At 40.4% G+C, this 27,218-nt stretch overlaps 1 long non-coding RNA gene across 3 annotated transcripts; it reads left to right on the forward strand.

Moving 5' to 3' along the window:
* Window positions 1–26,941, forward strand: LOC106021060. 3 transcript variants are annotated; one of them, XR_005871394.1, is made up of 5 exons: window positions 1–289; window positions 11,290–11,459; window positions 17,187–17,376; window positions 23,092–23,202; window positions 26,611–26,941. It is a non-coding gene; the product is annotated as an uncharacterized LOC106021060 (long non-coding RNA). The 3 variants fall into 3 exon arrangements; XR_005871395.1 differs by lacking the exon at window positions 1–289 and adding an exon at window positions 7,041–7,397; XR_005871399.1 differs by lacking the exons at window positions 23,092–23,202; window positions 26,611–26,941 and having other exon boundaries at window positions 17,187–17,434.
* The last annotated feature ends 277 nt before the right edge of the window (window positions 26,942–27,218 follow it).

Genomic DNA, 27,218 nt, shown 5'->3' on the forward strand with positions numbered 1-27,218 from the left:
TGCTTCAGGCAGAGGCTTCCCTAGTGTATCAGTTCTGCTCCAGCAGGAGAGGGTTTCTCCCTCGAAGTTGTTACAGTCTGGCTGTAGTCCCCCAGAGAGCGGAGTTAGCCAGGAGTTTACCTGGGCGAAAAGTGATACAGCCCTGCTCCCCTCTGCTCTGGGTCATCTCTGCTCCTGGGAAAGAAGGTCTTCTTCACCCAAACCCCATTCAAGAGATGTATTGGGAGGGAAGAATCCAGGAGAGTGGCTATCCTCTGCCAGGGACCCTGGCAGCCAAAACAACCATAAGGTGAACAAGACACAGGGTTTACATGGGGATCTTTAGGGGGCGGAGTTTTCCAGGGTAGGGATTGATCAGATTTCAATCCCTGAGTTTAGGATGGCTAGGTCTCCTGCTCAGGGATTGGTTTTCTGCACAGGATTGGGGTCAGATTTGGCTCTGCTTTCAGGGCCAAAGTGTGTTTCCTTCTCTGGTCCTTTTTAGCCTTTTGGCTCTAGTTCTAGGGCCAGGGTGTATTTCTTTCATTGGCTCTGATTCCAGGGACAAAGTGTGTTTCTTAGGCACTGGTTTCAGGGTCAGGGTACATTTCTTTGGTTCTGGTTGCACGGTCAAAGCGTGTTTCTTTGGCTCTTCTCAAGGTGCGTTTCTTTGGCTGGACCCTTTTCCCTACGAAAGCACGGTAATTATCATCTACCCCTCCTGTAATTATCATCATCTCGTGGCATTTGTCTGTGACTGGCTTGCTTCACTTAACGTGATGAGCTTTCCTCTTGTGTTACTCCAAATGACAGGACTTCATTCCTTTTTAGGAGTGTCGTACTGTATATATGTGCCTCACTTCTCTCATGCTTTCATCAGGTGATGGACACTCAGGTTACTGCCCTGGCTTGATGATTGTGACAGCGCTGCCATGAACACAGCCATGCAGATGACTTTCCAGCACTCTGCTTTCTTTTTCTTTGTAACTCACGAGTTGGACTTCTGGTTCAAATGGTAGTTCTTTCTTTAAGTTTGCTAAGGAACCTTGCATGCTGTGTTCCATGCTGACTGAGCTCATTTACATCCTCTCCAACAGCGCAGAAGAGTCCTTTTTAACATCCTCCCAGTGTCGTTATTTTATGCCTTCTTGATACAGTCATTCTAAGCAGCGTGAGGCAGTACCTTCTTGTTTTAATTTCCCTGGTGATTGGTGATACTAAACATTTTTCTTTCCATTCATCTGTTGACGACTTCTTTTGAGAAATGTCTGGTCTTTCTCCTCTACATTTAGAGATAAGTGGGCATAGTCTAGCAATCAAAATTTACCATGTTCATCGTGGTCAAGATCTGCTGTCTATGGAGAGGAATGACAAACACTGCATCCTCATGGCTGCAGTTTAGTATAGCTGCCTGTTTAGTGTAGCTGATTCTACAAATGACTTTGAGAGATTTAAGCGTGGTAGGAAACAATCAGATGTGCAACGTCTGCGGCAGGTAAGAACTAAGGTTCAAGTCAGTGCCACACTGCTATGTGGATCCTTTTCTGTGTGGCTTTCAGTTGCTTCTGTTTATAAACTAGAGTTGAGAAGGGGCCAATAAAACCTGAGACGTTACTCTCTAATCCTTCATAAAAGTATGCCACTTTTTAGTTTACATGCAGATGTGACGTATTAATCTAATTAATCTTTATCAATAAAAAATCCACAAGCCAAATATTGGGATAAGATCCTGAAAGATCATAGGACAGGGAGCACCCCCAAGTCCCTTCCTACCTTTTCAGTTCCTCTGTCCAGAAGGGCCGAGATTCTCTCTCAGCCAAGTCTTACCACTTCCTGTCTCCTCTCTGGCTACAGTCCTCCAAACCTCTATAGTCAGTGGCTAGCTCTACCCTTTGACTCTAAGCAAGCTTTATTTGTCAGAACACAATCAAACTACCACACAGCACTGAAGTACTTCTGAGGGGTCAAGGGTTCACAGGGCTCGTTTATTAGACACTTGAAAGCTAGAGAAGTCTACTGAGTAGACAGATTTCTATTTTAATAACAACTTGAGAATTACAGTGGTAGCACATTTCTTTTCTCTTCCTTACCCCAACTCAGTGGTACAGCCTGCAGAATTCTTGGTTTGTTTGCTCCTTGCTCTTTTCTGAAAACACACTAGGACAGGATCTTACATGTCAGAATTGCTCAGCTCCACTTATACCAAGTCTAACAAGGCCACTGGGACCCTTCTGGTTTCCCAAGGTTCACTCCAGGCCTTTGCCTGACCTATGGTCACGTGCTAAGAAGATAAGAATCAGAACACAATTTAAGACAAAGTTGTTGGTATTTGGGTCTTTGGAAAGCCTGTGAGAAACTGAAAGTTGTGTATATATCTAGGTGAATAAAAGTTTGAATTTTTGTTTATGTTTTAATTTTCATGAGTTTCATTTTTCCTACAGGAGAAATACTTATTTTCCTGATACCAAGGCTGGCACACTAGGAAGAAGACAGTTCCATTACTATCATTTTCAAACAAATTTCTGTCATGAGAACTATATTCTCACAGGCATGTATCCCTATTTTATACTTTTTTTTTTTAAACAGTCTCACTCTGTAGCCTAGATTGGTCTGGAATTTCCTGTGTAGAACAATCTTGCCTGAAGCTGATAGTGACCTTCCTGTATGAGCCTGGCTTTGAGTTATGACAATTTCAGAATCCATCTTAACATAGTACTATCTATTGTTTTTCACAGAAACACATCCAACTTCTAAATTTCTATAATAAAAATTTTAGTCAAGCATAGTGGCTCATGCCTGCAATCCCAGCACTTGGGAGCCTGAAGCAGGAGGATTGGCATGCCTTCATGTTCTGCCTAGGCTTTGTAGTATGAGACAAGCCTGGACAACATAGCAAGATTTAGCTTCAAAACCACCGAGGCTGGAAATTTCCATAGGAGAATATCTTATAATTTTTTATCCATGCATGCAATGCAAGTCTGAAGGCAGAGATCCTTTTTAAAACATTATTTATTTTACGTGTATGAATGTCCACCATGGAAATTCTTGGGAGTTACAGTTTTTAAGCCACTATGGAGGTGCTAGGAGTCGAACCCAGGTTCTCCACAATAGCAGCAAGTGATGTTAACCACTGAGACATCTCTTCAGCCCTGAAATTCTTTTTCTTTAGGGGATACCAGACTTTTCTCTTAAGTCTTTCACCTGATTGGACAAGGTCCTCTTACTTTACTGAAAGTAACTTCATTACTCAAAGTCTACTGATTTATGTTAAGTGCACATGCAGCATATATAACATCTTTCTCTTTCATGAATTCTGCTAATTTAGTCTTACATTTGCTCTCTCTCTCTCTCTATATATATATATATATTTATATATTATATATTTGTGAGTGGGTGTGTGTGCATGTGTGTGCACATGGAGGTCTGTTGTGTGACACTATTCAAACCACCACAGGGTCTTTGAAAGGCAGAGTCAGAGGAGCTCATGGAGTGGGAGACTCTCATGATGCTATGATTAGTGCCTTTCTAAGAAGTCACTAATGTACAAGGGCAGAGCAAGAAGATAGCCATCTGCAAGCCAGAAAGTGTGCCCTATCACAACCTGACCACACTCATTCTTGACACCCAGCCTCTGGGCCTGTGGGAGGTAAAACCCTGTGTTTAAGCCATGTATGTCGCGTCTGCTGTGCAGCCTGTGTCCGAGAACGTGCGGAGGGTGTCGGGGATTGACAACACAGAGACTCGTTCAACCATGTAAAGAAAACTTTAAGCAGGCCCCAAAAAGGTTCAAGAAAACTTCCTAAGAAAGGCTCCCTCCAGAGAAGCTTCTGCTCTCTCCTCTACCCTGGCTGGTTCTGCTCTGACACCAAAAACTGATCTGGGCGTGTCAGAAGAGGCGGTTAGTCTTTGGACAAGGTCGAGGTCAGGGCAGTTTCCGTGGGCAGGCCTTTTCCAGGAACTTATTGCCCCAGGCATTGTATTGTTTTTAGTAAACATGTTTTTAGTAAACATTGTCTTAAAGCTGCCTACTCCCAGGCCGAAGGGGAAGTGGGTCTCTGCTCAAGGTCTGGTGTCCCCACAATGTATTTGGGGCAGGAGAGCAAGTTGACTAAGATGAGATACGAGAAAGACTTTTCCAAAGCCATTGACTTTTAACACAAGGAAGTAACCATGAGCTGATGAAAGTAGGCACCCTCACGCCAGAAAATAAATTGTTACATCAGTCTACCAGAAAGGCAGGCAAACCCACAGATACTTTGATTTCAGACTAGGAAGCAAGCCCTGTTCTGTGAACGAGAGACCAGAAAATAATACAGATTTGCTATTTTAGGTCAAAATAGTATAGTAGTTTTTTATAGCAGCAGAACAAACATATATAGGTACTAAGCATAGGATGAAAAAGGCTGAGCACTTAATGTTTCAACCAATTCAAATCTATTAAAGTTCAAACTATATTAAAAACAGAAAGAACACATCAGCTGCTGAGCAAGGCTGGGACTGTTAGTTAGGGGGAATGTCACACTTGTGGGAGAGAATGTTCCAGCCCCTTCCAAAGACTGCTAGCACACCTTTGGCATCGTTCTTGTTATTTCACTAAACTCTTTGGAGAAACTTGCAAGGAATCAGTTACGATTCCCGAACCACACTGACTCACTCCTTCAGGCAACTCAAAGGAAACTTGCTTTTTATAATACTAAACTGAGCCTGCCCTGGAGTGGTTCATGTCTGCCACCTCCCTTTTCCTTTTCTGAGTCTGGATTTCATCATCCAGACTACAGCCCTGGATGGTCTGGTCCTCAACAGAGAGTCACTGTTTTTACTTCAGCCTCTCTGGATGGAATTATAGGATATATGCCACCACATTTACCTTACAATTCACTTTTGATCATGAGCACTAGACCTTGAACCAAACAGGCCCAGAAACATTAGCATCTGCCACCTTTTCCTTTTGGACATATGTCCTTAAATTGAACATGCTCAGAATGTATCTGCTCTGGCTCGCTCTTTTATGAGTAGTATAGGAAACACAAAGGGAAAACAGTGCTGCCCAGGTGATCACTGTGCTCCCCACTGTGCTCCCCTCCCACCGTCCCCTTCCAGCTGTGCTATGGCTTTGCACTCACCAAAGTGTAAAACTGTTACATTTGGTTATATGAGGAAGAATACATTTTTTTTCTAGCAAATACTTTTTACAAATTGTCAAAGGCTGTGCTTATCCCTGCCCTACCCCATGTTGTTTGTATTAATCCAAAGCATTTATTTTAAACACTATCTAGAGAATTCCATTAGTGCTTATACTTTGGTATTATGAAATATTTATAAGGAGGAAATTAAAATTTTTATTTGCAATTGATTTCTATATTTACATTTCAAAGCGATGATTTAGTTTCTATTATCTTGATACAACTAACCATTTTAAAGTTTATCTTTGCCTAGCTTCTAAAAACAGTAAATAATTTCATGACTTTCCTATTTAGTAACACTATAGCAACTGTGCCCTTATTTAAAATATAACTTACTTAATTTTTTTCTAAATAACCTGGGGAGTAGGGGCTCTGGTTAGCAATGAAGAAGGCATGGTACATTGCTCAGTGTGGTAGTGCTGGCAGTCTGAACCCAGGCAAGCTGACTGCTGAGACAGTGACTGTAACTATTTCCCTCACTGCTACACACAAAGCAACTAAACCATACTCTTAATTGTAGGCATAGCATGAAGCAAAGTAAAAACGACAAGTAGAATTTTAAAAAGAGGGTTATCTGTTTCCTTCTACTTATCTATGTATGTATTCACCTACCCACCCATCCACCCACCTATCCACCCATCCATCTGCTCATCTCTTGATTTTTTTTCAGGGGTAGGGGGTTCTTGTTTGAGGAAGAAAATTCCAGATCAAGTATGCTGAGTTTAAAGTCATCAAAAGAGTGAATGCCTCCTTTTCCTTCTATAATTTCTCTTGTCATTTCTTAGTAGAAAAGTTATCCCTAAATGATTTTCTTATCTATGTTCTTTCTTCTTATCATCAAGAATAGAAGAGAAAGCTGGGCGTTGGTGGCACTCGGAGGCAGAGGCAGGTAGAGGCCAGCCTGGCCTACAGAGCGAGTTCCAGGACAGCCTCCAAAACAATACAGAGAGACCCTGTCTCGAAAAAACAAAACAAAACCAAACAAACAAACAAAAAAGAATAGAAGAGAAGAGAAATCCCAAACCATGATAATGAACTCTGAGTGTTGACCATAGGATTTTTAATTGCCCAACAGTAGGAGTACAGGACAGTGGAAAGTCTGCTAAAGCAGAAGATTTATGAGTTCAAACCTTCCCACTTATGTAAAATTGAATCCCTTTACCCTAAGTTTTCTCATCTGGAAAATAAACAGACCTTTGCTGGACTGCTCTGAGGAAGAAAGTGTTCTCAGAGCACATGAGCTGCTCCACCGTGTTAGGACTATGCTCTTCTCCCTTCTCTGTACCCTCTTCCCAAATCATGTTGCCCTGTACCCTACACACAGAGCTGGCACTCTCTGGGTTGGTGGATTAGAGCAGCTTTCTTAATCTCTGCAGCACCTGCGTTTTTTTAATGTTTAGAACAGGGAACAGATACATTGGCTTTGATTATCGAGTAGTGTTCCTACCCATCTCTATTTGCTTGTTATCTTTTTGTTCCAACACTAGAAGAACCGATCTCTAGGAGCTTGAAGACTAAATCACTATTCAGCTGAGAATAGATACTAATGAAGAGCTTGGACGAGTGGAGGTGTGGCACAGTGGTGGAGCACTCAGTTTCATGTATAATTACGAGCAGTACATGCAGTCTCATTGAGACACATGGGCCTTTTCTTTTTTCTTTTCGGTTTTCGTTTCTTGTTGGTTTTCTTTTGAGACAGGGTCTCACTCTGCAGCCTGGGTTATCCCCAAACTCATAGCAGTTCTTGTCTCCCAAGAGCTCCTATTACAGGAGTGAACCAGCCGGTTTAACTTGTTTTTATTGGTGACTTTTCTAGTGCTGTGCTAAAACCCTGGAACTAGCCAACAGAAGGAAGAGTTATGTGGGGCTTTGGGTTCCAGAGGGGTAGGGTCTACAATGCTGGGGATAGCTGGTGGCAGGCAAACAAGGAGGCTGGAGTTAGAAGCTGAAAGCTCACATCTAGAAACAACCACAAAACAGGGAGCAGAGAACACACCTGAAATGGTGCCAGTCTTTCCTCAAGCTCCCAGTGTCTTCCTGAACAGGACTACCATGTACTCAGTGACTAGAATATGGGGAGCACCTCATTCAAACTGTCATGTCATTGTCTTATTTTCTTTGAGACAGAGTCTCGCTGTGTAGCCCTGGCTGGCCTGGAACTTGCTGTATAGACCAGCCTGGCCTCAGACTCACAGAGCTCTGCCTCTCTTTGTCTCTTAAGTGCTGGAATTAAAGGTATGTTCCATTATTCTCTGCTTAAAATGTGTGTGTGTATATGTGTGTGCCTGTGTGTGTATGTGACTGAATGTATGTATGTATGTGCACCATATATTTAGAGAGCATTGGGTCCCTTTGAACCAGAGTTATAGGTGGTTGTGAATCTCCATGTGGTTGCTGGGACACAAACCTAGGTTTTCTGCAAGAGGAAAACAAGTTCTTAACCATGGACTTGACTCTCTGGCTCACTATTCTTAACTTTGCATTTCTTCTGATCTCAGACAATTTCTTGAAACGAAAGCAAGCTGGACCTGGTGGTGAATGTTTGTAATCCCCATGCTGGGGCTGACTTTCTACTTCAGCATCTTTGATTTCAGGGTTTCACCTCCAGAAAAGTGTCTAGTTCTTAGTCAGTTCACTCAACTGCTTCTGTGTGTGTGTGTGTGTGTGTGTGTGTGTGTGTGTGTGTTTGTTGGGGAACACTTCGCTGGCAATTTCAGCTGATCTTGGCTAGAGAACCTTGTGCAAAGTAGAATATCAGATCACCAGATCAATCTTCTATTTTCTGAGCAGGGGGTACTGGAATACTGAGTACATTGCCTTGTCTGAACTCTGAACCAAATGCTCACAGAGTTTTAAGTATGTTGAATGCACTATCATAATCTAAATTGAGTCCCCATTGCCCTTAAGTGCCCATGTTGAAATCCTAAGCTTAGGCCCCTCAGATGTGACTGTACAAGCAGCTCTCCCTATATGGGTTGCTCAGCCACAAAATCCAGCAGGCAAATAACAAAGAAAAACAAATGAACAGACAAACAAAAAACCCAATTAATAGTGTCTACAGTCACCATGTACAGATTTCCTCCCTCATTATTATTCTCTTTTTCAGTCTTGGGGCTCAAGCTAGAGCCTGGGATTTCTGGGTAGCATGGTAAATTAGAAGCCCCCCTGATGTGGACGCAATAGTGAAAAATAGGAAAATACACAGTGATACCTATCTCAGGAAGAGACAATAGCTGTAAACAAATTTATTTAGTAAGCTGGGTGAAATCTCTCCTGGGAAACAGGCAGGGGAACTGAGATGGGAGAAAACATGGGTTGTAATCGGAGAAGGTGCCGGGAAATGGAGAGAGAGAAATGGGCTGGGAAGCAGGTAGTTGTAGAATTTATCTAAGACACTGAAGTGGGATCTAGAGAGATGGTTCAGTAGTTAAGAGAACTAAATGTTCTTCCAAAGGACCTGAGTTCCATTTCCAGCACCCACTTGGTGGCTCATGACTATCTGTAACTTTATCCTAGGGATCTGATACTTCCTTCTGGTTTCCATGAACACCATATACTTATTGTGGTGTACAGACATACATGTAAGCAAAACACCCATATATATTTGAAAGAACAGAGGCTGAAGGAACTCAAATGCTCACCACCAATGAACTGTGGCAGAATCACACCTGGGAAGTCTGAGCAGCTGGAACTATATGTGCAGTATTTTTCCTTATTTCGGTTTGTGAGGAAAGCCTAAGATCAAAGGTGATTTGCAGTGCCTGGTGTCCTGCACAGGGAGGATGCCCCACAGGAGGCCTGAAGTTATGCAAGTGTGAATGAGACCCATTCTTTACATTACCTGCTTTCTAGGCTGAGGATCTGGAGGGCCAGGGTTAGAGATATGTGCTGACAGAGGCCCTGCGAATGCATTGCACATTAAGCTAAATGAACATTCAAGATACAGTTGCCTATTTTAGCACAGAGCAAGGTGAGTTAACTCAGATTATAGAGTAACGGCATAGCTGCTATGTAGATACAACAACATCTTTAAAAAATGATACGTAAATCATTAAAGTTTAGAAATGCTGATATGAAGGGATCAAATCTGAATAGGATTCAGAATTGTGACACTACTGGTGACAACCTTAATAGTTTTAAGATTTCTATTTTCTTGATGGTAAAATGGGAGACCATTACCAAATTTCTTTGTCTCTGTCTCATCATGAATTCATTGAGTCTCATTTGTTTTTTTTACCCAGTGGAAGATATTTATTATGTTCTACATGTTAGTAAAAAAATGTTCTATAGTGTTAAAATGAGATGTTTCTGGGAAGAGAAATCTACTTCTGCAATTTTTGTGCAATGACCTGTATTTCAGTTTAAAATCTCAATAATGACATTCATTTCAAAAGATCATGAGAGTGGATTTAAAGTAAGATATTTCTTTTCTCCAGAGAATCCAATATGTGTTAGTAGATGAGGGAGTTATGGTGAGGAGATGCTGTTTTTCATTTCACAACTAGAACATAGAGAATCCACGTTTAAGCCTATCTTCTATTCACATGCTACTCTGCTATGTGAAAGTAGAGATGGTGAGGTCCTTCCTGGAGGAGCTCAGATCAAATCAGCCCAGCACAGTAGGAGAGAGCATACCTGAGCTGCTGAGACAGTAAGGGCCAGACAAGGGCTCTGTGCTGAGCATGTAGGCAATGAGCTGTCTGAGACCAGGAGGTAAGGCAGGAGGAAGGGCACCCCCAGATTTCTCAGTGCAATGAAATAATAGATATGGGTTAAAAGGGGACACAGAGGTGAACCAAAGTCACCCCCCCCAAAAAATACCTCAAAAAGGAATTTGTTAGACATGGTTTCCTCTGTGTTTTATTGTTTTAAAGAAACCTGTCTTAATCTGTTTGTGTGCTTATAATAAAATGCACAGAGCTAGGTAATTCATAAGAAATGGGAATCTACTCTTCTGATTGTGGGAGCTGGGAAGTCCAATGTCATGGTAGTGTCGGGAACCGAGGTTTCTGGTGAAGCCTTGCTACATCCATAGGACGGAAGTACCAAGGGCAGAGAGAACGCTGTGTCCTTCTGTGACAGAAGAGCTAATCACATGAAAGGGCCCAGCTTTCTCCTCCTGCCCTTCTCAAAGGTCACCGATCCTTTCATGTGGGTTCTGCTTGCATGATTTAGTCGTCTCTTAAAGGGTCCTTTTCTTAATACTATCACATGGGTTCAGTTCTAATATATTAGTTGTGGAGCGACATACATATTCAACCCACAGCCAGCAATGTGAAAGCTTGGCGTCTCAGCCTGCCCCCAAGGAATGCATACTTCAGAGTGTCCTTCTCATATATGAAGAGTGAACGATGGGGTACACTTGAGGGGGCTCTGGTCAGCTTGATGGTTGAGCCTAACCTGATGGGGAACTTTGTGGGACAATTCATCAGTGATGCTGTGAAGGCAACGGTTTTCAAATCCTCGTGATTTTTTCAGTTAATTGGCCATGTAACCTTTTACTCTAACAGGGCAGCCACAGTGGGTCCTTTGCCTTTTGCCTGAACAACACTTCCTATAGATGTGTGTTTGTCCTGCTGGGCCAGAGTTGACTCTTCAATCCTAGCAGTGTCCCTTCCTGTATGGCTGTGGCTAGCCTCTCTACTCTTCTACTTTAAGTCATAGTAATTGTAACAACTAACACTGTCCATTCTCTGCCACTCCACTGCTATGTGAAGGTCAGAACCCTGCACATGCAATATACCACTGACTCCTCAGAACAAGCTTATGAGAAAAATCCAACTCAGAGTACAGATGGAGAGACTTGAAAAGGTTAAATGATTCAGTGAAGGTTACTCAGCTAAAAGTGGTAAGACTGGGACTGAGTTCAAGGTATCCGGTTTTGTCCTTTTATCTTGCACTGCTGCCTTCCAGGAGGCCGTACTGAAGCTGGAGGCGGGGAGGTAGGAATCATGGGAGTGTGCCTGGCAGCATCATTCTCTTTTACCCTTCTCTCAGAAACAGAGAGTCTTACCTGAATGTCATCTCTGATAAGTTGTCACTTTGCTTTTTCTCTGTAACTTCACCTACTTGGCCTTATTCTGTTGTTTGGATCTTGACCAAAAATGGGTTTTTCTTCTTTCCGCAGGTTTGTACATTGGGCTGCTCAAGTGCACGTGAAATGTTTCCTGCTGCACCCCAAACTCCTTTTCATACTTAGAGCAGAGCCAAGCACTATTCTGCCGATGACAGTCCTTTGCATTCCTTCCTTGGAGCAGTTCATTACCTGTGCCTATTAGCCCAGAATGACATGCTTGTGTAAGTGAAAGCCTCGCTTTGTCTTAGAGTTTATTTCATGGACGGAGTAAACACATTCTGAGCAGCAGCCTTTGGTTTTCTATTTGACCTCAGTCATTCAGGACTCTGGCATCATGCCTGGTCCTCTTGAGACCCTGGTGTTAAACTATTAAAACCGATAATTTATATATTTATAACTTAGAAGCAAGAGAACATATAATTAAAAAAATACCTTTGTCAATATGGAGGGCTAAATTTTTGAGAAAAATGGTGAGGTAGTTGCGGTGGGTAGTATAGTTAACTTGACAGAATCTAGAATCACCCAGAAGACAGGCCTCTTTGGTCATGCCTGCTGCAAATAACCTTGGTTATGTTATAACTGATGTAGGAAGACACAGTCAACTGTGTGAAGGCTATTCTCTCAGCAAGGAATCCCGGACTACATAAAATGAAAACAACAAGCTAAGCTCTAACATGATTTCATTGTTCACTTCTCCTGGCTGTGGACACCATGTGGCCAACTGCTTCTAGCTCCCATTGTCTCAACATCTTTGCTATGACAGGCGGTACCTTGAGTTACTGAAATTAACTCTTCCACCATCGAGTTGCTTCTCTGGGGGTATTTAATTATAGCAACTGAAAAGAACCTTGGTGTGAGTCCAGAGGAAAAAGGAATTATGAGGGACTAGCAAGGTCAAACTTTGGGTATTTTCTACTTTGTTTTAGGCGGATGTGGTGATATCCCCCATAGGCTCCTCATGTATTTGAATGATTGGTTCCCCATTGATAGAACTGTTTGGGAAGGATTAGGAGGTGTGGTCTTGTTGACTGAGGTGTGTCACTGGGAGTGGGCTTTGAGATTTCAAAAGCTCACACCATTCCAAGTTAGTTCTCTCTTCCTCCCCCATCTGCTTCCTACTAGTGGAGAAGGATATAAACTCTCTTATGTCCTTGCTTATATATATCCTGTTTATAACCATGCCTACTTAACTGTTGTCATGCTTCTTGTCAGGATGATCACAGTCTCATTCTCTAAAACTGTAGCAAGTCCATTAAAAACAAAAGAAAAAAAATAAAACCTATTTCTTTCATAAGTTACCTTGGCCATAATGTCTCTCCCAGCAATAGAGAAGTAACTGATGCAGAGTAGTAACAATTATAGACTATATGATAAAAATGATAATTGTATGGCCTTATGCGCACTAGGCAAGACCACTGAGTACACCCCCAGCCTCTCTTTTCTTTGTATTTTATAGACCAAATTCTAGTTTCATTATATCTAGTTACTATGATAAAAACATTCCAACAAAAGCATTTTTGATGGAGAAAGGCTTTATTTGAGCACAATCCCAGGTTATTAGTCACCATTTTGGGCATGTCAAGGCAGGCACTTGAAGCAGCTAGCCGCTTCCACACCACAGAAAAGGACTAATGCATTCTGCTCAGTTCAGTTTCCCTTCCCTTATCCAAATCTGGACCCAAACCCAGGCAAGGGCTCCACTCACTTTTAGGCTGGGTCCTCAAGTAACATAATCAAGACAACCACCACAGACATGCCTATAGGCCAACTTGATCTAGACAATGTCCCATCGACACTTTCCTTTCAGGTGGTTCTAACTTGTGTCAAGTTGACAATTAAAATTAATCTTACTAAGTTACTCAAGAGGACCTTGAACTCAAGATGTAGTCTAGGCAGACTTTAACTTGAGACCTTCCCCTCTCTGTCTTCCAAGCAGCTGATATTACAGACATGAGCCATCAGGTTTGGCAAAAAAAAAAAAAAAAAAAAAATCATGTTGTTGGATTAAGCACAATAGTCATGGGATCTGTGAACTTGACAGTCAGTATTTGAATTTATGATAGAAATTTCCAGAAGGCTGAAGAACTTTTTCCTTTTAATAAAATTCTTGAAATTTGTAAAGAACTCTCTATCCTGTTGCTGGGGCTAACTCTGTTTGTAAGAGTGCTCCTCCCATTCCTCTGCTGGGCTCCACTGCTGTGACTAGGAAGGTAACTTGGACACTAATAGGTCACACCATTGTATGAAAAAAATCTCCTTTGGGGGGGGCCTCAATTTCCTTATGTGGGATGTGATAAAGTTTGATTAAGGTTGCTTTCTGTATGACTTATGGTACCCGACTAAGGTTCCTTTCAAGACTGAAAAAAAAAAACTGAAAAGTTCTTCCTTCATCTAAAAATCTAAAAAAAACACTTTATATTTGAAACTACAGTATTATGATATAGTTTCTCCCTTCCTTTTTCTCCTTCCAGACCATCCCACACTTGAGCATCTAGCCTTTTGCTCTCTTCCAAATTAAAGGTTTCTTTTTCTTTGTTTATTCTCTCTCTCCTAAATACATGAATACATTTCAGTCTGTACAATGTTACTTACACGTGTGTATATTTTAAGGGCCGACCATTTAGTATTGGACATGAAATTGGTGTGCTCTTTCCTGGGGAAGACTATTTCTCTTCATTCCTTAGTTGGCTATAGTTTTTGATCTAGTGTTGAGCTCTCTTGAGGCCCCCCTCCTCTCCATTAGCATATCTGTTGGGTTGTCTTTATTCAGTTCATGCCTCTCTTCTTCTTTTGGAGTGGTAGTTTCCTGCCATGTAGTGGCTTTATATTGATATAAGTGACATGTTCTCCTTTGACAGCCATGGTGCTTCCATTTTGTATTCCCTTCAGCAATATTATACATGCATACCTTTGCCATCCCAGAAAGGGAGAAAAGTACATTTAGGCTTCAGTGTATGACTGACTTGGACCAGTGAATGGGTCATTAGTAAAAGCTTAATCTGTGCTTAGGTACTGGCCCAAGAAGATGATCAGAACCAGACAAATATACAACTCAAAACTATGAACCCATCCAACATAAGTTAAACACCCAGTAAATGCATGAATGAAAAACAAGTGATTTGTGGTTTTGATGCTGAAAATGTTTAGTTGTTTTTCAAGGTTAGTTAGCCATGAGATTAGACATGTCAAATTTATTACCTGACCTAAATTTTTGTTTTCAGTGAACTTGGAGCACACTTTCACTTCAAATTTTGTTAAATATTTATCTTCACTGTTCTATTTATATTTTATTCATATTTTATTCTTAGTCATCACAGTCAAGGCCTCGATATCCCCATTCCACCTTTGAGGCAGAGTCTTGCCATGTGGCCCAGGCTGGCTCTGAACTCAGAATCCTTTTGTATTCTTTGGAATGCTGGGATAAGATGTAAATACTCCTATACCCTGGATAAAGCCTTAATCCCTTGAACCCACTGGTTTGGTTCAGAATTTTGTTTTAGAGGGATGTCAATCATGGAAGTAAAGATGGGTTTATTACTCAAACTGTTTCATGTATGGGTACAAATCCAGATTTCAAAGGTTGAAATAACCCTTATAATCCCAAATGCAGCAATTCACATTTTAATGCTTGGTAGGAGGTAAAACTACTGAATTTCAGACTCCTTGCACCTTGACTCCTGCTCCTAAACCACAGACTTCATCTGCAAGCATTTATTTCTTGCTGCCCAGCAGTGGGGAGGCATTATCTTACAAGGAGTGTCATCAGCAATCTTTGGGGACTCAATTTCTCCCATGCTGTGCTTCAAAATTAATTTGGTTTCTTAAGGGTCATAAATTGTTATTTTGCAGTTATTTAAGGTACAGCATTTGCCTTGCACAATTAGGTTTTCCTCTGTTCTTTCATTATAGGATCAAAGAAGGCAAGCCCCTACTTGTATCTTTGAAACTTTGAAAACTGTGAGTTGCAGTGCCCATTAGCTTTGGTCTAATGACTACTAGCTATTGGAATTTGATGGACTTACAGTCTGTATTCAAGAGATTATTGGGCATGCTCAGGGAATAGTAACAAAATTTAAGACATTCATAGATAATTAGAATAAAGAAAAACAGATTGTGTCTTCACATTTTTATTTCGAAAGACTCAATTAGCTTCATGGCAACCCTCATATTGTCTATAACCTCCCATCTTAGCATTCTACAAGTTTTCCAAGCTCAAACTCAGAGTTTTCAGCAAACTCAGTTCCTAACGGAAAAAGTGGCAATGATTAGGGATGGAGGGAACTTTATGTTGAAACTAATCAATGAAAATGGTTTTCAGTCAATAATAGCATTGAAGTTGTACTTTCTGTCATAACAAGGAAGTAGCCCCCTTTAGGGGACACAAGAACACTTGCCCACATCATTTTGGAATCCATACATATTGAATCTGACAGATTCCTAATGGAATAACATGGGAAATGTGCTAGTAAAATAGTACAATAAAAATAGGAAACTTAGTCTACTGGAAATGGGGTCACAAAATATATTCAAAATGTTTATAATTTATTAAACATATTACATTCTTTTCTCCAATAATCTTTCAAATATAGTCACCATTATGCTTATATCAAGCATCATATTTTTGTTTGGCTGTACCATGCAACTAATTGTCATGTGTATATGTGTTTTATGACTTTAGAGGAGACATTTTTATGGAACAATGCTTTAGATGTTTAAGTATTTAGTGATTCTATACAGTGTTTACAATGAGTAGTTCTGGCTCAAAGACCTAACAATTAGCACGTTGCAAACTTTGAGATTCAGAGGCTTGCCTCAGCTAAATCTTTACTACGTGACTGCTCTTCTAAGATCCTTCATGCTGCTTATAACTGCTTGTATTGTGCCTTGCCCTTAATGTGATACAATCTCTATGTCTTGTGTATTATGCTATGTGACTTTTAGTGGTTTCATACATATTGATATCTTACTGACTTGAAATGATGTTAGCTGTGTCCGTTTACTCTTGGGATGCTACCTGGCAGTAAAAGGAAGCAAAGCCATGGGTATTTTGCCTTTCTTTCTTCCTTTCTTCCTTCCTTCCTTCCTTCCTTCCTTTCCTTCCTTCCTTCTTTCTTTCCTTCTTTCTTTCTTCCCCCCCTCTCTCTTCCTTTCTTCCTCCTTCCTTCCTTTCTTGTTTCTTTTTTTGTGCACGCATGTGTGTGAGGGGGGTGGGGTGGGAGGGCTGGGGTTTTACCAGCACTCTAAATTCCTGACCTCTTATATCAGGGTCTGAACACTTACAACTTTCTCATTAGGATAGGAAAATTAGACATCAGACAGATCAGCAGAACACTTTCCTTAACTCTGGCATGTGCTCTTTTGATTTAACATCAGCATGCACCCATAAGCATAGCAAGACTCTCTTGTCTTTTCATTCAACTTGTCCTGACCCAGGAAGCTCTGGGTATACCTTGCATTCTTTTCCTGGTCCTTATCCATGCTTTGAGAAGCAACCCCTTGAATGCAAACAATTTCACCTATATAAAAATTTCCCCTAAACCAGATGAGCAAAAATAATGGGAAATATTTTCTAATCTTTTGGCTCTCATTTCTTGCTTAAGTGGGGGAACTGAATTCACTCTAAATAGTGTATAAAATCAATTGCAGTTGGAAGAATGTGTCCAAGTTTGTGGATTCCCAGGAGTGGGAGTGAGGTACGTTTTGCCTTCCAGCCACAGCCATGATTTTCCACAGATATATTTAGGAAGAGCCTGTGAACTAGTTTTGTTTTCATTACCCATCACAGCCTTCGTGTGGGAACCAAGGACACTGAATTGATTGAATATGAATTTCCTTTTCAGCAACTCAACTAATAACTTGGAGACAATGTGAAGTCAATTTACCCTTATTTAAAACATTCTTCATGCAGGCATTGTCTTTTATTTAATTTAGTTTTTATTTTGTTACAGGTTTAACTGGTTAAGATGATACTATATTTCCTTCGATGTGGACAGTGAAACACACAGGAGGGAATGCCATGTGAAGAGAGGAGGCAGGCAGTGGATTGGTGAAGATGTCAGACAAGGAACAATGGTTGCTGGCAATGGCAGGACCATGGGAGACCTGGGGGAGATTTACCCAGAATCTCCATGGGATGAGGTGCTGCTAACATTTCTGAAAAGTAGAACTATGAAAAAATAAATTGCTCTTTTAAGTTGCTCAGTTTGTGCTGTTTTGTTAGGGAAGCCTTAGAAGAATAATACACTGATTACTTGGTATAAAGAAGCTGCCTAGGAATTGGGTTCCATAGAATTATTTAACTTTATTTACAAATAGTAATAGTGGACCTTTATTGGAGCCCTGTGAGGCAGGCATGTAACACATGGCATCTGGTTAAGCCTTTAGAACACTTCCAGGAGATGCTAGTAGATCATTATAGGTGAAGAAGCAAAACGGTTCAAGTTCCTTGCTACAGTTATGACCAACTTCTGCTCATGTAGTTATGAACTGCTAAACTCACTAGCCTTCCAAGATTAAGAAGTGACATCATTGTGTGTGTGTGTGTGTGTGTGTGTGGCCTTGAAAAAGCCAGGGATCTTCTCCAAGTCAATGTGTGTAATTTCTATATAAGTACATAACAATGCCCTTCTCATTCTAACAGAAGAACAACACAGAGTTTTAGATGCCTGCTTAGTTTTATCAGCTCTGAGATCTCCTTAGAAATCATTTATCCCATCAGATTCATCTCCTAATCTAGAAAAGGTTTAATTACCCGTCTCTCAGCGTTATTGTGACCACGTATTGAAAGTATCCCTGAGAACTCACCTAGGTGGAGTCACTGACCAGCATAGGGTGATGCACATTGTTGTTTGCTTTTCCTCATTAGATCTGACTCTGTAACTGGGTTACTGTTTTTTTTTAAATGTAACCTTAATAGTTTACCTGTTCTTTGAGAATTTAATACATGCATGCAATTATTTAGAAAATATCCATCCACTCTGATATCTGTCCCCCCAGCACATGCCCCTTCCAGCTGCATGTCCTCTTGCTTGTTACAGATCCGATTAAATTGATTATTTCCTCTTGGCTGAATTTTGATAAGACATTTGTCTATAAATTCAAAAAATCATATATAAAGACCTAATGATGATTTTTTTGAATTTCATTGGTATTTTTAAAGTGGTTCTATTCTCTCTCTCTCTCTCTCTCTCTCTCTCTGTGTGCTTGTGTGTGGTTGCATACATGCATGGTACTTGTCTAAAGGTCACAAGCACGATTTGAATTTTCACTTCTCTTTCTGTGTCTTTTCTGTCTATAATTTTTGATTTCTGACCTATCTGCAATCTGTCTGTTAGGAGTGTTTATACCCGATATCTGCAAATTGTACCTGTGTCTTATATGTGCATATACTGGAATCTGTGCCTACATGTATTAATCTGTGCCTGTCCTGTATCTGTAGTTGGGCTTTCCTTTGGGCCACCAGCTCACAAATAACAACACGGCGATGTAAACAGATATTTTTCTTTCGCCCATCTGTTCTCTAATAATTGACTTGGAGGCTTAATCTTACTTATAAGTGCTTGACCGATAACTCAGGATTGTTACTAGCTAACCCTTACATTTTAAGTTAACCGTTATTCCTTATTTATGTTCTGCCACTTGGCGGTATCCTTATTAACATAGCATGTTCATTTCTGGCTCCCTCTGCATCTGGCTAGAGAATCCCGACTCCACCCTTCTCTTCCCATCATCCTAGTTTGGTTGCTCTGCCAGTACTTCCTGCCTGGCTACTGGCCAATAAGCATTTTATTAAATCAATTCAAGTGACAAATTTTTACAATGTACAAGAGAATTATTCCAAAACACGGTAACTTACTATTAATTATGAAAGCTTGGCCTGAGCTTGGGCTTGTCCAACAAGCTCTTATTACTTAAAATAACCTAATTTTATTAATCTACATTCTGCCTTATGACTTGATTAACTCTCCTCTGTACTGTATGTCCACTGGCGTCTCCCTGGTACCTAGATTCATCCCGAGTTCCTCTCTCTGCCTGCCTGGAAGTACCACCCAGTTCCCCACCCCTCCTGCCTAGCTATTGATCATTTAGCTCTTTATTAAACCAATCACAGTGATGTATCATCACACAGTGTAAACAAATGTTCTGAAACTTCCTTTGGTTCATCTTGCTGTCCCTAACAAAGGGCTATGCTTTATATTTACTGAATAAGAAGTAAAGCATCTTGAGGGAAAGGAATGAGGAATTTTACAGAAGTCTTTAACAGAATTTTACCTGGAAAGAAGTCTTTTTATTGACCTCAACTGATTCAGAGCAGCAAGCATAACCACAAGCAGACATTAAGTTATAGCCACATGTTATTTCCAACATTTATTAAGACAGATGTTTGTTGTATAAAATTGCTTTTAACCTGTTGGCAGCTTTTGGCTAATGATTTCCACAATAGACATATTTGTTACTCTGGCTCAGGGGTGTAGAAGAGTACATAATTTAAAATTAAGGTTATAGGTTAGTTTAGGTTATAAAAAATGATCACATGGGAAATCCAAGGCATAATAAGGTTGTCACATTGTTATTTTAAAGGCAGATTAAAAATCAAACAAGTCAAATACACAGTAACATAGCAACTTAAATACATACTCTCAAATGATCTCAAGGAGTATTATTACTTGTGCTGTGAGGTCTCCAAAAAGTTTGGTCTTTCGGGGGTCAAGAGATATTTTCAAAAAATTGTTTCACTGCAAACTGGGAAAAGACAACCTCAATAGAAGAATTGCCTCCATTAGATTGGCCTATAAGCATGTCTGTGGGACATATTCTTAACTGTTAATTCACATAGGAGAGCCAAGCTCACTGTGAATAGTGACACACCTCCTTCAAATAAGGCCACACCTCCTAATCCTTCCGTCAACAGTTCTAACAACTGTGAGCTGAAATTCAAATTTATGATGTTGTGGTGGTCGTTCTCATCCAAAACCCCACACAGATGTATCTTAACTCCCCTTTCATCCTTCTATTTGTCTGATAGTTCCATTCTTTTATCTTGTCTTTAAACTCAAGCTGTTTTTGCTTTGGTCTGTTCCATTACTGAAACTTTCTGAAGAGTTTTTTTTTTTGAATCAACTATATTATTTTATTTTCATCATTTCCAATTGGTTTTTATCTTTGTTGAACTCTTTTATATTATTCATCACTTTCCTTATTTTGTTCAGCTGTTTGCTTGTAGTTTAGAGTACACATCATCATTATTTTGAGTTCAATGTTTGGGATTTTATTGAACTTATTCTCGTTACTGCAAGGTTAATATTTTTTAGAGGAGTTCTGCTGTGTTGCTGTTTTCTGTTTCTCGTTTCTTATGTTGGGGTTTATGAATCCAGTTTTAGTTTTCTACCTGTCTTATATACTTTCTACCACCTATGTTCTTTCACTTGAACTATTTGAAATGCTCAAGTGGGACTTGTATGTAGAGTATACAGTTCAGAAAGTAGGTCCTTAGTCCAAGGTCTTAGGGTGCCTGGTATAAACCCTATTTTATATCTTGAGTCAGGTGTTAACTGAAAGAAGAACCACAGGTACTTGATGTTATCACAATAAAAGATCATACTAGCCAATTAATATCAGGAGCCTCTTTGATGTCAGTCACTGTTGAAGCATAAACAGCTCAGGATAGCACGGGGCATACTCAGAATCTGGTTATTAAGATTAGAAGTGGGAGGGAATTAGGATGAGTCAGATAAGGATTAAGTATTAGATGGACTTGGAAAAAAGTAATGTGGGTGGGTAAAGTAGCTAGGAGAGGAAAGATGATACTGTTATCATCTGAAGATTTTAGAGATTGTACAGCTATGGAAGGTCACAATTAAAAAATAAAAGGAGGAGGGGATAAGGGTGAAAGGAAGGAGATAAAACATGTATAAGAGAGGGAGTGTTTGAGACACACAGTAAAGAATGCCTCAGTAAACTGGGTGAAGAAGCATGAACAATGCCCTAAAATCTAAGAGCAATTACAAAAACAAAACTACCATGAGACATATTTAAGATTATGAGTTAAATAGTAGAAAATAAGAAATAAAGAGAATGCCTGTGGAGTGAATTGGTGACACCACTGTGCCAAGCTGAAGATGAAGTTCTCACCCCTCTGGCTCACAACGTCTCCATTTTGTGCTGTGTTTGAGTCATTTTAAATAAGTAGTTTTCTTGGCGGGTGATTTGTCCCCTAGGGAGAACTTGCCAATATCTTGAAGATTTTTTTTTCTTTCTGAAACTCAAGTGTAGGTGGGATGGTAATGCTTACAACTTTGAGTAGAAACCCAGCATGCTGCTAAACTTAGCCCAGGACAGCCCACTTAAGCAAAGGTCAGTGTTATGGTTGAGGAACCATTCTTTACCATCACTAATATTACCCTACTGGAGACACTGTGAGCAAGTCATATGTTTTTCCTGGATCATTTCAATTTTGTTTCCTAGCTATTATGGATTATACTAGGTGCTTCCCTACCTCCAACTATGAAATTAGTAAATTAAAGCCGTAAAGCCTAGTATTTTGGAACATTATTGTCTTCAGAGATAGCCCATTTAAAGAGAGAATTAAGTTTAAAAAACAAAAACAAAAACAGGCAGTGACCCAATATGACTGAAGAAATCAGGGCACACAGTATTGAAGATACACATGAAGATGAAAACCAGTCATAACAATTTGAGTGTGTTTCTCATACATGGTTAAAACCTAATTCCCACTGCAGCCATGTTGGTACATGATTAACTCATGAGCGCTCAGCCTTCATGGGTAGGTGGATGAGTGGGTTAGGTAACACAGAAGTAGGTCCTGGAAAATGGGTCCATTCCCCTTCTTTGTCATACGTCCGTGCTCTTTGCCTTTCCACCTTCCACTGAAGGATGCATTCAGAAGGACTTGACAAATGCTGAATGGGGTCCAGCAGCGTGGTTGGAATTTGCCAGCCTTTGACACTGTGCACTGATAAATTCATGTTGTTTATATACAACTCCCTCTCAGCATATTCTGTTACTACAGTATGTAATGGACTCAACAGCATCCCAGGACACAGAGAGAAGGCAGGCCTTATCAGAAACTAAACCAAACCTTTATCCCAGTCTTCTGGTCTCTCAAGCTCTGAGGCCAGAAGTCACCTCGGGGGACACATATACCTGGAGGCCAGAGGAGGTCATCTGGTGGCCTGCTCTAATGTTCTCCACCTCATTCCCTTGAGACAGGTCTTTCACAGAACCTCCTGTCCCTTCCTCCCTCCTCCATACCTGCAGCGTGGAGATTTTAGGTATGTGTGCAGCCTGACCTGGCCCCTTACCTAGGTTCTGGGGATTTCAACAGGTCTTCTTGCTTGTGCAACAGTACTCTTATGTGCTGGGCTATCTAGACTTGCAGCCATTTGAGGATGGCCACTGTGGTCCTAGTGTGCTACTCAGCTACTACTTTATTTTCAGAGCAGTTTAAGGAGCTTTGAACACTTCCTTTAGGAGACAATATGGAAAAACACAGCACAGGGCCATTGTTTTATTGTGTCTAAAGTGACAAGTACATTTTCTTAAGTTTAGAATTTTTACTTTAAAATTAGCATGGTTATTATATGGTCAAAATGGTAAAAAAAATAACCAGTGGTAATTGTAGAAATCTATAAAATTCAGGAAAATGTTCAAAAGTAAAGAATAAAATCACTCATAATTTATTTTTTCACAGTGGAAATTTCTTTTTGACTCTTTGGATTTATTACATTTTTTAATATATAGAGATCCAATTCAAGTGTTTATTTCTGTATAAAGCTTGTTTGGGAGTGCTGTTTTAAATATTTATTTAAATGTATTTTTATTTTATGTGCGTAGGTGTCTTGCCTATATATATGCTTGTGTACCATGTGGGTGTCTGGTGCCCTCAGAAGCCAGAAAGGCATGAGATCCCTGGAACTGGAGTTACAGATGGCTGTTAGTTGCCATGTGAGTACTGGGAACCAAACCCTAACCCTTTGGAAGAGCAGCCAGTGTTCTTAATCACTGAGCCATCCCTCTAGCTCAGAATGCTGTTTTATAGTCCCATTTCCTTTCCAAATGAGATTTCTGGGGAAGGTTGAACACATGTGCTTCTAGAATAAGCAACCATCTTTGGGGTGGCAGATGTTGGTTCTAAAAGGCAGATACTTCCTGAAGTCATGTATACACTTTGCTGGATCTCTGAAGTCCAGGGGTGAAATTATTATGGCTAGATCCTTCTACTACAAGATCTGAATTCCACAATTTTTTCCATTCCATATTTCAGGGAATCACTTTGCACATACCAGTGAATGTGACATGAAACAGTACCATTTTGTTTTTTAAACTCAGAGACAGAAATGGTGAAAGAACTGTAGCTTGTATTATCAAACTTACCAGGTGGGTGAGGACACTAAAAGCAAAGAGGACACTTTGCCAAAGATATCATAGTGTTCATCACTGAAGGAAGTTAGGACAGGAACTCAAACAGGGCAGGAACCTGGAGGTAGGACCTGATGCAGAGGCCATAGAGGAGTGTTCCTTACTGGCTTGCTCAGTCTGCTTTTCTTATAGCACCCAGGACCATCCAGTCAAGGGATGGCTCCACCCACGACGGGAGGGGCCTTCCCCCATCAATCACTAATTAAGAAAATTCCCTACAGGCTGCCCTACTGATCCATTGTCTGAAATAAGTCTCTTGACTTCCTCTGCTTCTGCTTCTAGAGCAGCTCCTGCTGTTGAAGGACGGAGAACACTGGTGACGGTGGCCAGCACAGTACAAGGGCTTAGTGAGAGCTGCTTGTCATGGCTGCTATCATTTAATAATTTTATGGACAGTTAAAATTAAGATGCATCATAGCCTCTCAGTACATTGTTCTTATTCTTTCCTGGTCTTGTCTTGGTCTTTTCTCCAAATGTTTTGAAAGCTGAACTTAATGGGTTGGATAAATATGGTCATGCCATAAAATAAGTGCCTGCAACCTTTGAAGTTATCAAGCACACACACACACACACACACACACACACACACACACACACACACACACACACACACACAGAGAGAGACAGACAGACAGTGCAGTGAGACAGAGACACAGAGAGGTTGTCACCTACAGCTATCCACAGGACAAATGCATTTCCACGTTTACCACATCTTCTTCTAACCCTGCATGTTCAAAAATATGTGACAATAATAGAAACTATCATATGCGGACAATAGTGGCTTTTGGGGGCAAGGGGCAGGTTGTCTTTCACAACCTCAGATGCTCTGAAATTCAGTGTAGCTCTGGCTGTTCTGGGACATACTGTACTCCTCCCTCAGCCTCCCAAGCAGTGAGATTACAGTACTGCACCACCATGTCTGACTTTAGAATATATTTGATAACCTACTGATATTTAATGAAAAGAATCTGTGGTAGATCTTCATAATGAATGTCACGCATATATCTATACTGTGCCTCATGTGATACACAATGGGATTGTAGTCAGAGGCAGCCAATCAGACATGAGCATGGTTAGACTACATAGTTCACAGTTGTTCTTTCTTCTTAAGCACTGTCAGAAAGGATTTCTTTGTTTCAGAAATAGAATTTGTGATAGATTGAACAAGTGCTGGGCTGAAGTTTCTTTTCTATTTAAAATAACTTTTATTCAATTTCTGCCATGTACCAGCTGCTTTCCCAAGTGCCATTCTTCTATATAATCTATGAAAAAGAATTAGGTATGCAAATTAAAGCTGCAATAAAAAAGGGGGAAATATTTGGGTCTCTAGCAGAGGTCATGTTACTCTCATATTATTTCAAATAAACCCACTTAAAATACAGTAAACTTATCTTTTATTTCCAGATTAGGCTTTAAAAATTGTCTTTGGAGGTAGCTCTTTAGGGTAGTGTGCATCTGGATTTGGATATTTTAGTAGTCACCTTTGTGTTTTTGTGTTAAAATACCATGACCAAGGCAATTAATGGAAGAGATAATTTGTTTGGGCTTGAAGGCAAGAGTTCCTGATGGCAGAGCAAAGACATGGCAGTGAAAACAGGAGACTAAAGCCTCATATCTTGAAACAGACAGTGTGACCTTTAAACTCCCAAGGCCTGGTCCCAGTGACCCCCCACCAAACAGCACCATTACCTGGAGACCAAATGTTCAGAATGCCCAAGACTATGGGGGGGCATTTATTATTGATACCACCACAGATATGTTGTGATTTAAGGCCTGGTTTCTACCACTTATGAACCAAACCTTATTTCACTATTAATGTTTGGAATAGTAACCCTTGCTTTCAGAGTTGTTGTCAGGATTATGACACATAATGCACATAAAAACAGCTGGTGACATGAGAGCCAAGCATTATTAGCAATCAAAGATTCAAAATGCCACTACTTAAACAGGCTATTCTTATCAATTACTTTTCATACACCTCTGACCTTTGTGACTCATAAAATATGTACCAAGGACATCTCATTAGTCATTGGAGTCCCCACTGACATTAAGCCCCTTGGCTTTGGAGGGATATTTGAATAAGAAGGGTATAATTATTCATATAGATAGACTACTAATAACACAGAAAACTGCATATAAAACTGTATGTAAATTGTATATAAAACCTGTTTATAGTGCTCAAGGGGCAGAGGCAGGTGAATCTCTGTGAGTTTGAGGCCATCCTGGTCTACAAGAGCTCATTCCAGGACAGCCTCCAAAACCACAGAGAAACCTTATCTTGAACTCCCACCCCCAAAAAAACAAAAACAAAAACTGTTTATAAAAATGGCAAAACAAAGTAAAAAGAAAGGCTAGGATATTGCAAAGACTTGTTTTAAGTCTATGTTGCCTCCACATCCTTATGGCTTAAATTATTACCTACTCCACAAAAGCAAGTCCACAGACACACAGATGCCTTCCAGGTTTATTACAGCTTCCAATTTTTCCAAATATTAAAAATGTCCTAATTATATTTGTGGGAAAAAAGCAATACACAGTAGTTTAAAAATAACATCCACATTACTCCTCACGTTATTTCATTTCCCAGATGTTGCCAAATCAATTGTCAGGCAAGCTGTGTTCTTTCCTGGAAGACCCAGGGACAATCCACCCTGAAGCTCTTCCTGATGCTCTTCCAGATGGATTGTTAACCAGGGGATCACAGTAATGTCATCAAGGTCACAGGCAACTCCTTTCTATGTACTCCCCTTCCATCAACTCATCAAGTCTATAAGAACATGGTCTTTTTCTAATGTAATTTGCTGACTTTTCCTATGGTTATTAACTTTTATGGTTAGCTCAGATTTAACTGGACAAGTATGCAACCCAGCCCCTACATTCCACTTTTTAAAAGTATTTTATGTTTTGTTCGTGATTGTTTTGTCTTGCACGCAGGTATGTTCACCACGTGTGTGCCTGATGCCCACAGAGGCCAGAAGATGTTAGATCCCCTTTGGCGAGTGTTACAGACAATGGTGAGCCACCACCTCGGTACTGAGAACTGAACCCAGGTCCTCTTCAAGAGCAGCAAGTGCTCTTAACTCCTGACCCACCTCCCCAGTCCTTATTTTTGTGTGTTTTGGGTTTTCATTTGTTTGTTTTCATTGAGACAGGGTCTCGTTGTGTAGAGTTGGTTGATCTGGAAAGCTTTATAAAAATCAAGATGGCCTTATCCTCAGAGAAATCCAACTATCTCTGCCTTTGGAGTGATGGGATTAAAGGCATTCCCCACCATACCTGACCTAAACTTCCTTCTTTTATTAATTCAAAAGTCAACTGGTGATTAATGTTAATCACATCCATAAAATCTGTTTTTATGTGTAATATAACTGTGTTAGTTACCTTTACATCTGACAAAAACAAGGAAGAGGCAGTTTATTTTGACATATCTTGAGGATACCATCCATCATGACATGGAAAGCTTGGTGGTGGAGCCTGAGGTAGCTAGTCACATTGTGTCTAGAGTCAGAAATCAGAGAGTGGTGGTGCTTAGCTTGCTTTTT

Source organism: Mesocricetus auratus, unplaced genomic scaffold (genome assembly GCF_017639785.1).
Source record: "Mesocricetus auratus isolate SY011 unplaced genomic scaffold, BCM_Maur_2.0 Super-Scaffold_4256, whole genome shotgun sequence".
In the NCBI taxonomy this organism is placed as follows: Eukaryota; Metazoa; Chordata; class Mammalia; order Rodentia; family Cricetidae; genus Mesocricetus; species Mesocricetus auratus.